Consider the following 14,974-nt stretch of genomic DNA (forward strand, 5'->3'; position numbering starts at 1 on the left):
TGTACGTTTTTTGTGTATTTAATTTGATTAGAAGAACTAAATAATATATTGCATTGCAACAAGGACAAAAATGAAAGGATAACTGCAATATGGCCTATGTGCTATTTTTGAAATGTGAATTGAATCAGTTCCTATGAAAAATCAATTAAATCTATTTCATTTTGATCACTAAGAATGAGCCAAGTCTGTTTTAAAAGAGGAACAAATTATTTCATGTACACATTTTATCCATTTTGCCTGGAAACAAGGAAAATAAAACATTTGTATAACACTATTCTTTTGTAGCACTGTAGTATCCTAATTCTGAACTTTGGGGTATAAATCTATTAGTTCTACTACTATATCAACATCTCCCTTTCTGTGAAGGTAGGAACTAGGCAAGCTCAGCTCAGTGAATGCTGTGAAGGTGGGGCTATGTGGAGAAAGGACATAAAAATGAGGTTTATCACCAATGGAAAGCAGATGCAGTGGTTCCCAAACTCTGGTCCTCCAGGTGTTTTGGACTTCAACTCTCAGAAACCCATGCCAGATTGGCCAATAGTCAGGAACTCAGAGAGCTGACATCCAAACATCTGGAGGACAAAAGTTTGGGAACCACTAAGATAGGATTGCAGAGAGATGGAGGAAAGGTGGCATAGAGATAGGGAAAAGCTGATAATAGAGAATAGGACAGCCAGCCAGCCAGGAGGAAGAACTAAAGAGGGAGCAATGAATGATTAAATAGTTCAGGGGTTAATGTGTGATTTAAATGTGTCTTAATAAACTTTTTATCTTTTTAAATAACTGTGCTGGCTATTAGGTTTTGACAGAGAATCTGGTCACACTTATCACAGTGAACCCACAGAGCAACATATCCACTGATCCACATAGGGATCACCTTGAGGCCCAATGATCCAATGCAGGGATGGAGTAAGAGGAGGGAAAGGGCAAGATGAGTGATAGGAGCCCAGTGGCTGGAACTTGAGGGGCTGGTTTGGAGAGGGGAACTATCACACTTTCTTTCCTAAAACACTCTATGGACACTACTCTGGAGCAAACTGATGATTTGAAAATGGATTTTCATCTTGTATATAGATGCAGCAGAAGGGATTTTTTTTTTAAAAAAAAGAAATCTCTCAATATCAGCAGCAGATTTGGTTCTAGAGGCCTTTATGAATCTTACTGTAGTCTTTCACACCCTGCCCTTGAAAAGTGTCAGCTTCCTGGATGATTTAAAACTCTGTTAGTTTGTCCAGTTAACTGGAGCATTTGATTTGGGCCATGTGTTAAGTGAATAATACTTATTTCACTGAGAGAGCATCTAAAACAAAAAGAACAGACTATACAATGCTTCATGGCTGAAGTAACTCTCTTTGAAATTTGAGGAGTTTATTTTGTATTAACCCAGAAATAAAGAGAAGAGACATAGGTCATGAGGTCAACTAGGGACATATTTACTGAACTATTTAATTCATATAGAAGCAGCAGTCCAACCAAGTCCAGAACATTTGCAGGTTCTGGCATTCCCCATTGGGAGCCACATGCTGGCTGCCACATATGGTGAACCACTAGAACACAAAGCTGTGGCCATGAATGATGACCCAGGCCTTATCCAATAGCATCATTGGGATTAGAAAAAAGCAGCAGTTAGCTATATACAAACATAGTCCCATCCTGGTAATGAATCACTCTGTACTTCTCATAATGGTTAGATGTTGATCTACCTAGCTTTACATATCCTTAGGATATCCCTGTGCTACTGATTGAATACAGAAAGAATGAAAACAGATTATAAATTGACTTAAACCTAACATCTGCACAGCTTTACTAGTGAAGGACCAAAGCTGGATTGTAGATAAAAGGGAGCTAGACTTGTGTCAGATTAGAACTCTTTATCCTCAAACAACCTTGCTAGCTCTTGAAGAACTGCTTGAGGGAAGAAAGAGGGGTCCTTTCATCTCACATACAGCTTCCCCTGCACACACCCCCAACCAATCTACTAGCATCTTCCTGATCATAAAAAGTGCTGGTTGTGCCTTTATGTCCTTTGGCTTTGGCTGTAAAGGAGAAGTCAGATAGGCTACTCTGTTTGTGGCGAAACTCAATACCTGTAGACATTAAAGTTAGACAAAATTGTAGAAGGTGCACTACAAGCATGAGCCATACCTCACCAATGCTTCAGAATTCTGGAAAATCCACAAATTCTCTGACTGCCTTTTCAGAGCTAGCTTTGGAACTTGGACATTGCTAATTTGGGGCAATTTAGATGTCAAGGGATGGATGACCTACCTAAATTGTGACTTGAATTATCACATAAGAAGATTGATAAATTTCAATGGCCAGATCCAAATGCCACCAGAATAGAAACAAATTTTACTTTTTAACACCCTTGTGACCCCAGCTTTGACCCATTCTGGAAAGCAGCTTACACACTAAGACATCCTAAAGTGTTCCTCTACGCCCAGGTCCTGCTGCACCAGAATGCACTTGCAGCTCAGCCTCCAGCCTTGATTCTGCCTCCTAAAGAGATTTGCCTTTGTAAGCATTCTAGAATTGCTTCATACCTACAAATCAACTTTCAGCATCAGCAAAGGAAAGCTCTTCCAAGTACTGTATGAGTGAAGTTCAGAGCCATACTAATTCTTATAAATTCTTTCTACCATTCCCCAAATGCAGCTGCCTGTAGCCTAATATCCTGTATCTTGTCCTGCAGTAGGCAGCAGTATTGAGGAATACGGTGCCCAATTCCACTCCAAGAAATACTGAGCTAGAACATGCCCTTCAGCTTTTCTACTGTTAGGTTTAAGCCAAAATGCCATAAGATCTACTAAGGCATCAGTGACATGCTTATGGAGCATACCAAAACGAAGTCATCCAGTTAACACATAGTGCTCATCCCTAACACCTGACAGAGAGACCACACCAAGAAAGTTATACATTTCTAAAAAACCCTTCCTGATATAAAACACCCCATTGGTAGGGCTTATTTATGTAGAACATTCCATCATATAGCTCAAAGTCCAAAAGGAGTTGAACAGACAGTAGATGAAAAGTTGAACGGATATCACATTTTGCTCGACTTGGCCCTGATTCAGGAAGATCACACCATCATTATGGCTGTGCCAAAGGTTGTGTATTGAACTGTTCAAAGGTTATTGGGAATGACACTATTTACAGCACTACTAGAGGGGGGCTGGGCAAGCCTGTGTGGAGCCAGCCAGTCACAGCTCAGGGAATGCTATGCAGTGAGGACCTGCAGCGAAGAAATGATACAAAATGGAGGCTTGTTACTGACAGAGGGCAGATAGGAAACAAGTGACATAGAGATAAGAATGGATGCTGTAAAGCAGTGGCATCCCCGCACCTAATGTCACCTGGTGTTGGGAGAGGGGCTATTTGGGGCCAAGGCCTCAGAAGTTTACTGCATACTGTGCGACTGTGGACAAGTCTACATAGGGACCACCCAACACAGTGTTCAAACATTAATCAAGGAACCGGAGAGACACTGCAGACTGGGTCATCCAGAAAAATCAGCAGTAGCAGAACACATTATAAACCATCTGGGGCATAAAATACTGTTTGAAAACACTGAAATTCTGGGCCATGCCACCAACTATCAGGTCAGGATGCACAGGGAAGCCAGAACCTAGACAACTTCAACAGGAAAGAAGAAACCCTGAAAGTAAACGAAGTTTGGCTACCAGTCCTGAAAAACACCAAAATCAAGACCCAACAAATGCAAAATAAAACCACCCAGGGTAAATGGGGTTTCGCAGCAGACAATGGAATATTAATTAAATAGACACCCCGAGACCTTGCCATTCAACAACAGAACAATACACAGATTAACATGTAAATTGCTTCCTCTCAGCCAACAGTATATATACCCCACTCTCTTCCATGCCAGCATTCTCTTCCACAGCTGCTGGTGAAACGTCAGGAATAAACTCTTCTCGAACACGGCCTCATAGCCTAAAAAGCCCATAAAAAACTATGGATGCTGGACATGAAAGTCTTCCACCTCAAATTGAGCGATAAATTGTTTAGCAATTCAGTGGTTTAATGTTATTCTTACTTATGTTTTCACAACTATCTCTGTTCATATTAAGTTGGGAGAGAATCTGGTCACACTTATTACAGTGAACTGAGAAATGAAAACATCTATTAGTCCATATGGGAATCATTTTGGGGCTCAAGGATTCAATCCAGGAAGGGATTAAGAGGGGGGAAAGGGCAAGGCAAGTGACAGGAGTCCAAGGGATGGAACTGTGCCAGCCTGGAAAAGGGATCCATCACATATATTTGGAGTCAAACAGCATGATATTGTGAGGAGACTTATTTGGTTAAGAGAAAGCCAAAGAGAGGTCTTGAGTGGACAGTTGGCAGAGTCAGCCAAAAATTGGTATTCTCACCTGATTAAAAATCCAAGAAGCCAGTTCCCCATGTTGTCCATCTTCTTTTCTGCATTTGGTCCATCTTTTCCCCCTCTCTTTAATGCTATTCTTGCCTTCTAATTCTTGGAATAGCAACTGTAAAAAACAACAACAACCATTTACCTGTTCCTGCTTCCAAATGTGTTCTTTGACAGCAGGGGGAAGATGCTCTCTCAGTAAATAGGTAACGTTATAACTGATATCTGAACAAGCCTTTTGGGCTGTCTGTTTGAGGCCTTAAAAAGCAATTAATGAAACAACATTGTAACAGAAATACAAAATACAAGCTACAAAGACAAAACTTTAAAATCACTGTGGATAACTCAATTCAGACTCAGTATATTAAAAGTGATTACCATCAATTGTTATTCTTGTTCTTACTACTCAGTCTAATCTGTAAAATTAGTAGACTGTTGTGATCTCCATTATTTCTTTATGGGTTTGTGCTTGCATAGAGACTATTCAGAAAGTTCTAGAGTGGAATAGCCTGGTGGGAATGCTCCTTCCCCTCCCACAATGCATGACTGAGTATGCCAAGCTACCATCCTTTCAATTTATCTTCATTCCACTGGCACAACAGCTTCTGTTCGATTGTTCTTCTCCTGAGTAATTGTTTGTCATTTGGTTGTTGTTGTTGTTGTTGTTGTGTGCCTTCAAGTCATTTCTGACCTATGGCAAACCTAAGGCAAACCTATGATGGGGTTTTCTTAGCAAAATTTGTTCAGAGTAGGTTTGCCATTGCTTTCCCTTGAGGCTGAGAGCATATGACTTACCCAAGATCACCCAGTGGGTTTTATGGCTGACCTGGGAATATAACGCTGGTCACCAGTCATAGACCAATGCTCAAACCACTGTTTACTCCCATTATTTCTCTTTTTCTCTGATAGTATCATCTTCCTGGTTTTGCTTCACATGTGGTGGAAATTCCTTTTTGAAATATAAAAACTATAGAAAGATGGACCCAAATAGCAAATTTTATTTTTAACCTGTGACCCCAGCTTTGACCCATTGGAAAGCAGCTTACACACTAAGACATCCAAAGTGTTCCTCTACGCCCAGGTCCTGCTGCACAGAATGCGCTTCAGCTCAGCCTCCAGCCTCGATCTGCCTCCTAAAGAGATTTGCCTTTGTGCTATCAGAATTGCTCATACTACAAATCAACTTTCGCATCAGCAAGGAAAGCTCTTCCAAGATGAGTGAAGTTCAGAGCCAACTAATTCTTATAAATCTTTCTACCATTCCCCAAATGCAGCTGCCTGTAGCCTAATATCCTGTATCTGTCCTGCAGAGGCAGCAGTATTGAGGATACGGTGCCCAATTCACTCCAAGAAATACTGAGCTAGAACATGCCCTTCAGCTTTCTACTGTAGGTTTAAGCAAAATGCCAAAGATCTACTAAGGCATCAGTGACATGCTTATGAGCATACCAAAACGAAGTCATCCAGTAACACATAGTGCTCATCCCTAACACCTGACAGAGAGACCACACCAAGAAAGTTATACATTTCTAAAAAACCCTTCCTGATATAAAACCCCATTGGAGGGCTATTATGTAGAACTCCATCAATAAGCTAAAGTCCAAAGGGTTGAACAGACAGTAGATGAAAAGTTGAACGGATCACATTTTGCCGACTGGCCCTGATTCGGAAGATCACACCATCTTATGGCGTGCCAAAGGTTGTATTGAACGTTCAAAGGTTATGGGAATGACACTATTTACAGCACTACTAGAGGGGGCTGGGCAAGCCTGTGTGGAGCCAGCCAGTCACACTCGGAATGATGCAGTGAGGACCTGCAGCGAAGAAATGATACAAAATGGAGGCTTGTTACTGACAGAGGGCAGATAGGAAACAAGTGACATAGAGATAAGAATGGATCTGTAAAGCAGTGGCATCCCCACCTAATGTCACCTGGTGTTGGGAGAGGGGCTATTTGGGGCCAAGGCCTCAGAAGTTTACTGCTACTGTGCGACTGTGGACAAGTCTACATAGGACCACCCAACACAGGTCAAACATAATCAAGAACCGGAGAGACACTGCAGACTGGGCATCCAAAAACAGCAGTAGCAGAACACATTATAAACCATCTGGGGCATAAAATACTGTTTGAAAACACTGAAATTCTGGGCCATGCCACCAACTATCAGGTCAGGATGCACAGGGAAGCCAGAACCTAGACAACTTAAACAGGAAAGAAGAAACCCTGAAAGTAAACGAGTTGGCTACCAGTCCTGAAAAACACCAAAATCAAGACCCAACAAATGCAAAATAAAACCACCCAGGGTAAATGGGGTTTCGCACAGACAATGGAATATTAATTAAATAGACACCCTGAGACCTTGCCACACAACAGAACAATACACAGATTAACATGTAAATTGCTTCCCTCAGCCAACAGTTATATACCCCACTCTCTTCCATGCCAGCATTCTCTTCCACAGCTGCTGGTGAAACGTCAGGAATAAACTCTTCTCGAACACGGCCTCATAGCCTAAAAAGCCCATAAAAAAACTATGGATGCTGGACATGAAAGTTTCCACCTCAATGAGCGATAAATTGTTTAGCAATTCAGTGGTTTAATGTTATTCTTACTTAGTTTTCACAACATCTCTGTCATATTAAGTGGGGAGAATCTGGTCACACTTATTACAGTGAACTGAGAAATGAAACATCTATTAGTCCATATGGGATCATTTTGGGGCCAAGGATTCATCCAGGAGGGATTAAGAGGGGAAAGGGCAAGGCAAGTGACAGGAGTCCAAGGGATGGAACTGTGCCAGCTGGAAAAGGGATCCATCACATATATTTGGAGTCAAACAGCTGATTTGTGAGGAGACTTATTTGGTTAAGAGAAAGCCAAAGAGAGGTCTTGAGTGGACAGTGGGCAGAGTCAGCCAAAATTGGTATTCTCACCTGATTAAAATCCAAGAAGCCAGTCCCATGTTGTCCATCTTCTTTTCTGCATTGGTCCATCTTTCCCCTCTCTTTAAGCTATTCTTGCCTTCTAATTCTTGGATAGCAACTGTAAAAAACAACAACAACCATTACTGTTCCTGCTTCCAATGTGTCTTTGACAGCAGGGGGAAGATGCTCTCTCAGTAAATAGGTAACGTTATAACTGATATCTGAACAAGCCTTTTGGGCTGTCTGTTTGGGCCTTAAAAGCAATTAATGAAACACATTGTAACAGAAACAAAATACAAGCACAAGACAAAACTTTAAATCACTGTGGATAACGTCAGACTCCCCTACATTCAATATTCATTGATATTTATATATTCATTTGGGGATTCTGTCAGAGGGATTATTAGTTTGGGTTTGTTTAGATGTTATTTGATTAAGGACATATAGGTTTGCTTATATTGTTAGTTAGAAGTACTAGAAGGGGATAGATGATGGCTAGCTTCTGTGCTTGCTTATGGTGGAATGTTAGGGAGTTACCCAGCCAGGCCGAGCGGCTCTTGTTTGGGAGGGGGTGAGTTAACTTAGAGTTAATATGTTCCTGATATTAATATATGTGTTTGTTAGCTTATATGCACCATGTATGTTGGGTGTGGGATGATGGGATATATACCATTCTTACATATACTCATAGGTTGTTAAGGTTTATATTACTTAGTTTATAGGGGTGGATTCGGGCTAGCCAAGTGCAAGGAGGAGATAACACTGGTGAGAACTTAATTGTTTGGGAACAGGCGGGGAGGCCGGACAGAGGACACTACGTCATCTGGGTGAGATTCCTCACTGCGCGGGAAAGACTGATCCAATTAATTAACTTTATGGCTTTATGGGGGGGGTCTGCTCATGGACTATATAACCCATCTGTAACTATGTATCTTCATTCCTGACAAAGAAGTCACTTCTGTTGCTATCCTTACCTTTCAATAAGCTGTTACTTTAGGAAGCACAGCCTCTTGTTGTTTGGGGGGCAATTGGGAGCCTGACAGTTTGTCAGGATCCTCATTGTAGGGTCCGGGCGGAGGTGCTGCTTTCTGCTGACCTCTCAAGCCCAGCACCTACACCCATTCCCTTTTTCCCAAACTTTTTCTTTTTAACCTGCCTGATGGAGGAGCGACTAGAGCAGCAGTGTGTCGCCCTCGCTTGCAGTTGGAGCAGATTGCAAGGGCGGGGAGCGTCTGTCTGAATACTGGGCAGGGAGGCGTGACGGGCAGGAAGACAGGGAAAGCTGCTTGGAGAGTTAAGCCCCAAGGAAGGGGGCTGAAAGAGCGTTGGCGGCTATTTTTCTCCAGGAGGAAACGGCTGCCCTGAAGTTGTGGAGCCGGGGCCAGCGGCTGCAAGAGAGCCAGGCCCCAGAAGCCTCAGGGAGGCTGAGATTCTTCAGCGGGTAGAGGCATACAATTAAATGTCTCACAACTTGGGTTGGAGTGTTGGAATGCATGAAGTCCCTCCAAGAGAGGAAGAGAGCATCCCTACATCTACCAGGGCCCAAGCTCAAGACCAGAAGGAAGAGGGAAGCATTGGCTCGCAGTCGCAGCGGGGTGGTGGCCAGACCTTGTCCCCCAACACGGGTGGGCAGAGACCCAAGGGCTGTAGTGGACCATGGAGAGAACCCGGGGGCAGCAGCCCAGGGTGAGAAGGGAAAGTCCCAGTGCGTGGGGTGCACCTCAAGCAGGGGCAGCGAGGCAGAGAGGGCCAAGGCGGCGACCCAGGAGCCTCGAGCACCGAGGTGGTGACATCCAGAGACCTGATGCCAGAACTCCCAGCGGGGTGTTCAGTCCGGGAGACATGCAACAAAAGAGTTAAAGCTACAGCCCAGAGCAAAGGAGTAAAGGTCCAGCTGCTCTGGTGTCACAGGAAGATCACCAAACGATGGGGAGGGCAACTCCAAACCTCAGCGCTTCAGTCAGCCCAACCAGGGAACATGAGTTTAGATGCTGCACTCCGGAGAGAAGGATGGTGCTACACCAATAATAACTCCAGCTCCAGCCCGAGGAGGAAATCAAGAGGACAGGCGGACAGACAGCTGGAGCGGACATTCCAACAGCCAAGCAACTACCAGCAGGGGCAGTTAACGGCTCCAAACGAGCAACGGAGGACGGAAGATTCAGCACGAGGTGAGACTGACGTCTGGGAATGACTCCAGCAATGGTGAGCAATGCCAAACCCCTTTTTGGGACCCAGTGGATGGCCCTGTGTTGCCACGTGCCCGAGGGTGGGGGAATGGAGTCCCAAGGCAAACCAAAGGCTCAGGGCACGGCTCCCAAGGTGGGGTGCCTGGCAAGCCCCGGACCTGTGGCTTTGGGCCACAAGGAGCCTAGGCGGGGACATGGTCCAGAAACCCAAGAGCAACAGCCTACCCAGCTATCATGGCCTTCAGGGCCTGAACAGAGATTGCACCTGACAAAGGACAGTGCCCGTTCAAGCTAAAACAAGCAAGGGTGGGAGTCGAGAAGAGACAGTTCAGCTAGCCAGATGCCCCCCACCCACCACCAAGTCCAGACCCCCAGGGGGCCCAATGCGATTTCCACAGTGGTGGCAGCCTTGAGCTGGCGGAGACAGCCGTGGAGCAGGCCAGCCTCGCGCGATGGGACTGGGGAGGTAACAGACACAGCTGCGTTCATCTCTCAAAGCTTTAATTTGCGCGCTGGAGAGATAGCCAGACATCAGCACAAACAACTGCCCAAACGGCCGGCTCCTTTGCGTTGCAAGCTTTGACACTAAGGGCAACCTCCCAAAGCAATGACATAAACCAGAGCCGGGAGAAGGAGGATGAGCCAAGTGACCCAGTGCTAGTAAAGGGCCGAGACGTTAAAGAAGGGGAAGGGCCCCTGAGGATGATATGGAGTCCCAGCAACCTGCTGAGATCGTGCCAGTGGGGCGGGTGTTCCCTGAACACCAATTGCCAGTAACATGAGGTTTCAAAGACTAAAAAAACTGTGCCATAGACACTTGACTATGCATGCTTCTAATGCAAGCTTTTGTGAAGTGCTGGACGCCAAACTTAAAGAAAGTCTAGCAACGCAAACCATTAGCCAATTGAGTTGCAGGACATTGACCATGATATGTTAAAGTTGAAAATCTCTTCCTATGAACTGCTGCTAAGGGCGATGGGGGCGTTCTGCTCGATCCTGAAGGGGAAAAGATCGCCCTTGACTCCAAGGGAGTAGGGGGTTTGCACCGTTACCAGAGACGGTTCCAGATTCAGAATTGTTGAGGGGGCTTCCAAGGTGGCCTTAGATTGTTTCCGGATCGGACTACAATAGCTCAATCAGTCAGAACCGTCAAAAAGAGACTTTAACTGCAGCTTCACCCAGTGCCTTTGAGCTGGTTGAGCAAAAGGTTATGTTTCTCAAAAAGACTAAATTTAAGTGGCAAGCCAAAAAGATGCCAGAGCAGCGTCAGCCAGTCCTAGCCCAGATGGAGGACAAAGCCACAAGCCGGGGGGAGCTTCTATCAAGCCTCGAGAAGTTTGGTCTTGTTTGCCAACTGATGGGCCAGATACTTTTGCTTCCAGGGGGAGAAGAGCTCTTAAATTGCCTCCAACTTTGTTGCAGCAGCTGGCTGAGGAAATCAGCTCAAGCGGCAGGCGCTTGGCTGAATTATGGTCTCTCGGGGGGAGGGAAAGCAAAGGGCCCTACTAAGTTGAATGCTTGAATGTTTGTTCACTTGAACGCAGAGATTTGGAGTTGGCAAGAAGAGATTGATGAGACGTCAGAATCCGGAGGTTCCACATTGCAAAGACATTTTTGTTGGTGTTGGACATTGGGTTAAAATGCTCTGACTTTGGGTGATTGGGATTATGGGATTTATATACTGGTTTTGATATTATTGGCATTAGGTTTGAACCTGTTTGCCTACATTTCAGATGCTGTATGAAGTTAAGTTTTGTTTTCTTTGAATACTACTGTTAGATATTATTCATGCATACTTTATAACGGTTTTGGGGTTTAATCCTGTCTTTGAGAACAGTAATTTATGGTATGCTACTATAACTGTTTGGTACTTATTTTCTTGGATTTTTCCTTTATCTATTTGCTTAGACTAATGAGGTTCTTATAGTACTTGTTATTATAGCCACATGTGCCTTAATTTTACTTAATGGGGGTTGATTTATTATAGTTTGGATTCTGGAGGTAAAGTTACTTATTTTTATTTGATACTTCATTTTTAAAACTTTATAAGTTTTGCTGGTATTGCAGTTTGCATTTATTGTTGATATTTTACTGTTCATCTTTACTATGGGGTGAGTTGCATCTTCAGGGGGGCCAGACTGTCAGAACTCCCCTACATTCATATATTCATTGATCATTTATATATTCATTTGGGGATTCTGTCAGAGGGATTATAGTTTAGGGTTTTGTTTAGATGTTATTTGATTAAGGACATAATAGGTTTGATATATATTGGTTAGTTAGAATGTACTAGAAGGGGATAGATAGATGGCTAGCTTCTGTGCTTGCTTATTAGGATGGAATGTTAGGGAGTTCCCAGCCAGGCCGAGACGGCTCTGTGTTGGGAGGGGTGAGTTAACCCTTAAGAGTTAATATGTTCCTGATATTAATATGTTGTTGTTATGCTTTATATGCACCTGATGTGTGGTTGTGGGATGATGGGATATAACCATTCTTACATATACTCATAGGTGTTAAGGTTTTATATCTTAGTTTACTAGGGGTGATGTCTGGGCTTCAAGGCCACAGGTGCAAGGAGGAGATACACTTGGTGAGAACTAATTGTTTTGGGAAAAGGCCGGGGAGGCCGGACAAGGACACTACGTCATCTGGGTGGAGATTCCTCACTGCGGGGGAAAGACTGATCCAATTAATTAACTTTATGGCTTTATGGGGGTGGGTCTGCTCATGGGACTATATAACCATCTGTAACTATGTATTTCATTCTGACAAGAAGTCACTTCTGTTGCCTATACCTTTACCTTTCAATAAGCTGTTACTTTAGGAAGCACAGCCTCTTGTTGTTTGGGGGTGGCAATTGGGGAGCCTGACAATAACTAAATTCAGACTCAGTATATTAAAAGTGATTACCATCAATTGTTATTCTTGTTCTTACTACTCAGTCTAATCTGTAAAATTAGTAGACTGTTGTGATCTCCATTATTTCTTTATGGGTTTGTGCTTGCATAGAGACTATTCAGAAAGTTCTAGAGTGGAATAGCCTGGTGGGAATGCTCCTTCCCCTCCCACAATGCATGACTGAGTATGCCAAGCTACCATCCTTTCAATTTATCTTCATTCCACTGGCACAACAGCTTCTGTTCGATTGTTCTTCTCCTGAGTAATGTGTTTTGTCATTTGGTTGTTGTTGTTGTGTGCCTTCAAGTCATTCTGACCTATGGCAAAACCTAAGGCAAACCTATGATGGGGTTTTTCTAGCAAAATTTGTTCAGAGTAGGTTTGCCATTGCTTTCCCTGAGGCTGAAAGCATATGACTTACCCAAGATCACCCAGTGGGTTTATGGCTGACCTGGGAATATAACGCTCAATGCTCAAACCACTGTTTACTCCCATTATTTCTCTTTTTCTCTGATAGTATCATCTTCCTGGTTTTGCTTCACATGTGGTGGAAATTCCTTTTGAAATATAAAAACTATAGAAGATGGAGTCACCTTTGTCAGCCAGAGAGATAGTTTTTTAAATAAAGGCTTGGAGTTACATAGAGGAAAGGAATAGTGAGTGCATCTTGACCTAGATGGAAGCTGGCACCAGTAGAAAGACATAACATAACTACTGAGATAAGGATACATAGTAGACATTCAGAAGCAAGGTTAGGAGGAAAGCCACTGAATTCCACAGGAGGGTAAGAGTGATGATGCAGTTTTGGTTTTAATGTATGCATGTATTTCTGTTCTGATCGTAAGAATTCTGTATGTTTAAATTGTAATTAGCCAATCAGGTGTTATTGAAGAAGCTCCTTTGTCTTGAATAATATAAAAAGAGCCATTTTGTCTTGTTCGGGGTTCTCAGCTTTTGGAACTTGAATTCCACTGAGTTCAATGTTTCCTTTGTCGACAACTGGAAATAAACTTATGGATTTTCAATTACTAGGTCCTCTTGCGAATTCCTTGATCTGCAAATCCTAGAAATTCTGTTACACACACACAATGGCTATTGGAGCTAAGATCAGGATGACTGCAGGCGAATGATGCGAACTGACGTTATAACGTGAGTGTTTTATCACCTGGTTGCCCTCCCGTTGCCCTTCGAACTGAGGGGCAATCGAATCCAAGGCAAGTCACGTGATGTGGATTCAGGCAAAGTGGAGTGAGAGCAAATTGTATTACCACACCAGTGCATACCATGTGGTTTTAACTATTCAAATTGGGACCCTTGTGCATACACAATGGGGCTCTGGATGCATCCTGAATCTTTGCACTTCCGGGTGAAGAAGGGAGCCTGGTTCCACTTTCACATGAATGACAGCTTCATCTTCTCCTGCCTTCTCTTTTCCCATCCTGGCAGCCAAATTCAAAGGGGTCCCCTGTCAGAGCCCCATCCATTCAGCCACATCAACATCTATCCTCTTGTCATCTCCTCATCTATTTCATCTACTCTCTCCTTCCCTTTGTAACAGTTGCCTTCTCTTAGGTTGCATCCACACTGGGGAGATAATCTGGTTTAACTCCACTTTAACTGTCCTGGCTCAGTGCTATGGAATCTGGGACTGCAGTGTCTGAGACATTGAACCTTCTCTGCCAGAGAGCTCTGGCGCCTCTGCAAACTAATAACTTAAATTATTATTATTATTATTATTATTATATTATTATTATTTAAAAAATTATCTCCATTGGCTGCCTGTTCGCTTCCGGGCCCAATACAAGGTATTGGTAGTTACCTATAAAGCCCAAATGGATTGGTCCCAGGGTACTTGGAGGACCGCCTTCCCATATAATCCGACCCGCACACTCAGGTCAGCCGGGAGAGAATTTGCTGAGGGTCCCACTGCGCAATACGCGGTGACCTCGCAAAGGGCCTTTCCATTTCGGCCCCAAAATTGTGGAACAACCTTCCCGCGAGCTCCGTTCCACCACTTCTCTGGATCTTTTAAAGAAAAATTTGAAGACCTTCTTCTTTCATCAAGGTTTTCCCCATGAGTTGTGATATTTCCTTTCTCCCTATTTTGTAATTATTTCTCGTAACGTTTCATGGATTTAACTCAGCTCGCTGTGTATAGTTTTTAATCTGATTTTATATATTGTCTTTATTCCTATGTACGTATGTATTTGATGCTGAAATTTTAATCTGTACGCCGCTTTGATCATCGCAGAAAAGCGGGATAAAAATATATTATTATTTTATTATATTATTATTATTATATAAAATAATCAATTATTATTATTTTAAAAATAAATTATTATTATTATTATTATGGGAGTTGGAGTTTGTTGTGGGGTCCTTGGCTCGAGGCTATGGAATTCTGGGAGTTCCATCTCTCCCTCCAGCCTCCTGTTTCTTTCCCTTCACATCTGTCATCTGGATCTACCCTCCATCCCTACCCTCACGTGAATGATAGGGAATGTCACCTATCTCTAAATGCCCTCTGCTTCATCCAAAGTATCACCCATGGCAAAATTACTGTTAGGTTATT

The 14,974-nt window shown here is 43.3% G+C and overlaps 1 protein-coding gene across 2 annotated transcripts in view; it reads right to left on the minus strand.

The window, feature by feature from the left end:
- PRSS54 (serine protease 54) overlaps positions 1 to 14,974 on the minus strand; it is a 40,242-nt gene that overhangs the window by 22,882 nt on the left and 2,386 nt on the right. For both annotated transcript variants that reach the window (XM_042445338.1, XM_042445337.1), the window contains exon 2: positions 4,392 to 4,508. The gene's annotated coding sequence lies outside the window, so the exon portion shown is untranslated. The remainder of the gene's footprint in view (positions 1 to 4,391; positions 4,509 to 14,974) is intronic.

This window comes from Sceloporus undulatus, chromosome 1, assembly GCF_019175285.1.
Source record: "Sceloporus undulatus isolate JIND9_A2432 ecotype Alabama chromosome 1, SceUnd_v1.1, whole genome shotgun sequence".
Lineage (NCBI taxonomy): Eukaryota > Metazoa > Chordata > Lepidosauria > Squamata > Phrynosomatidae > Sceloporus > Sceloporus undulatus.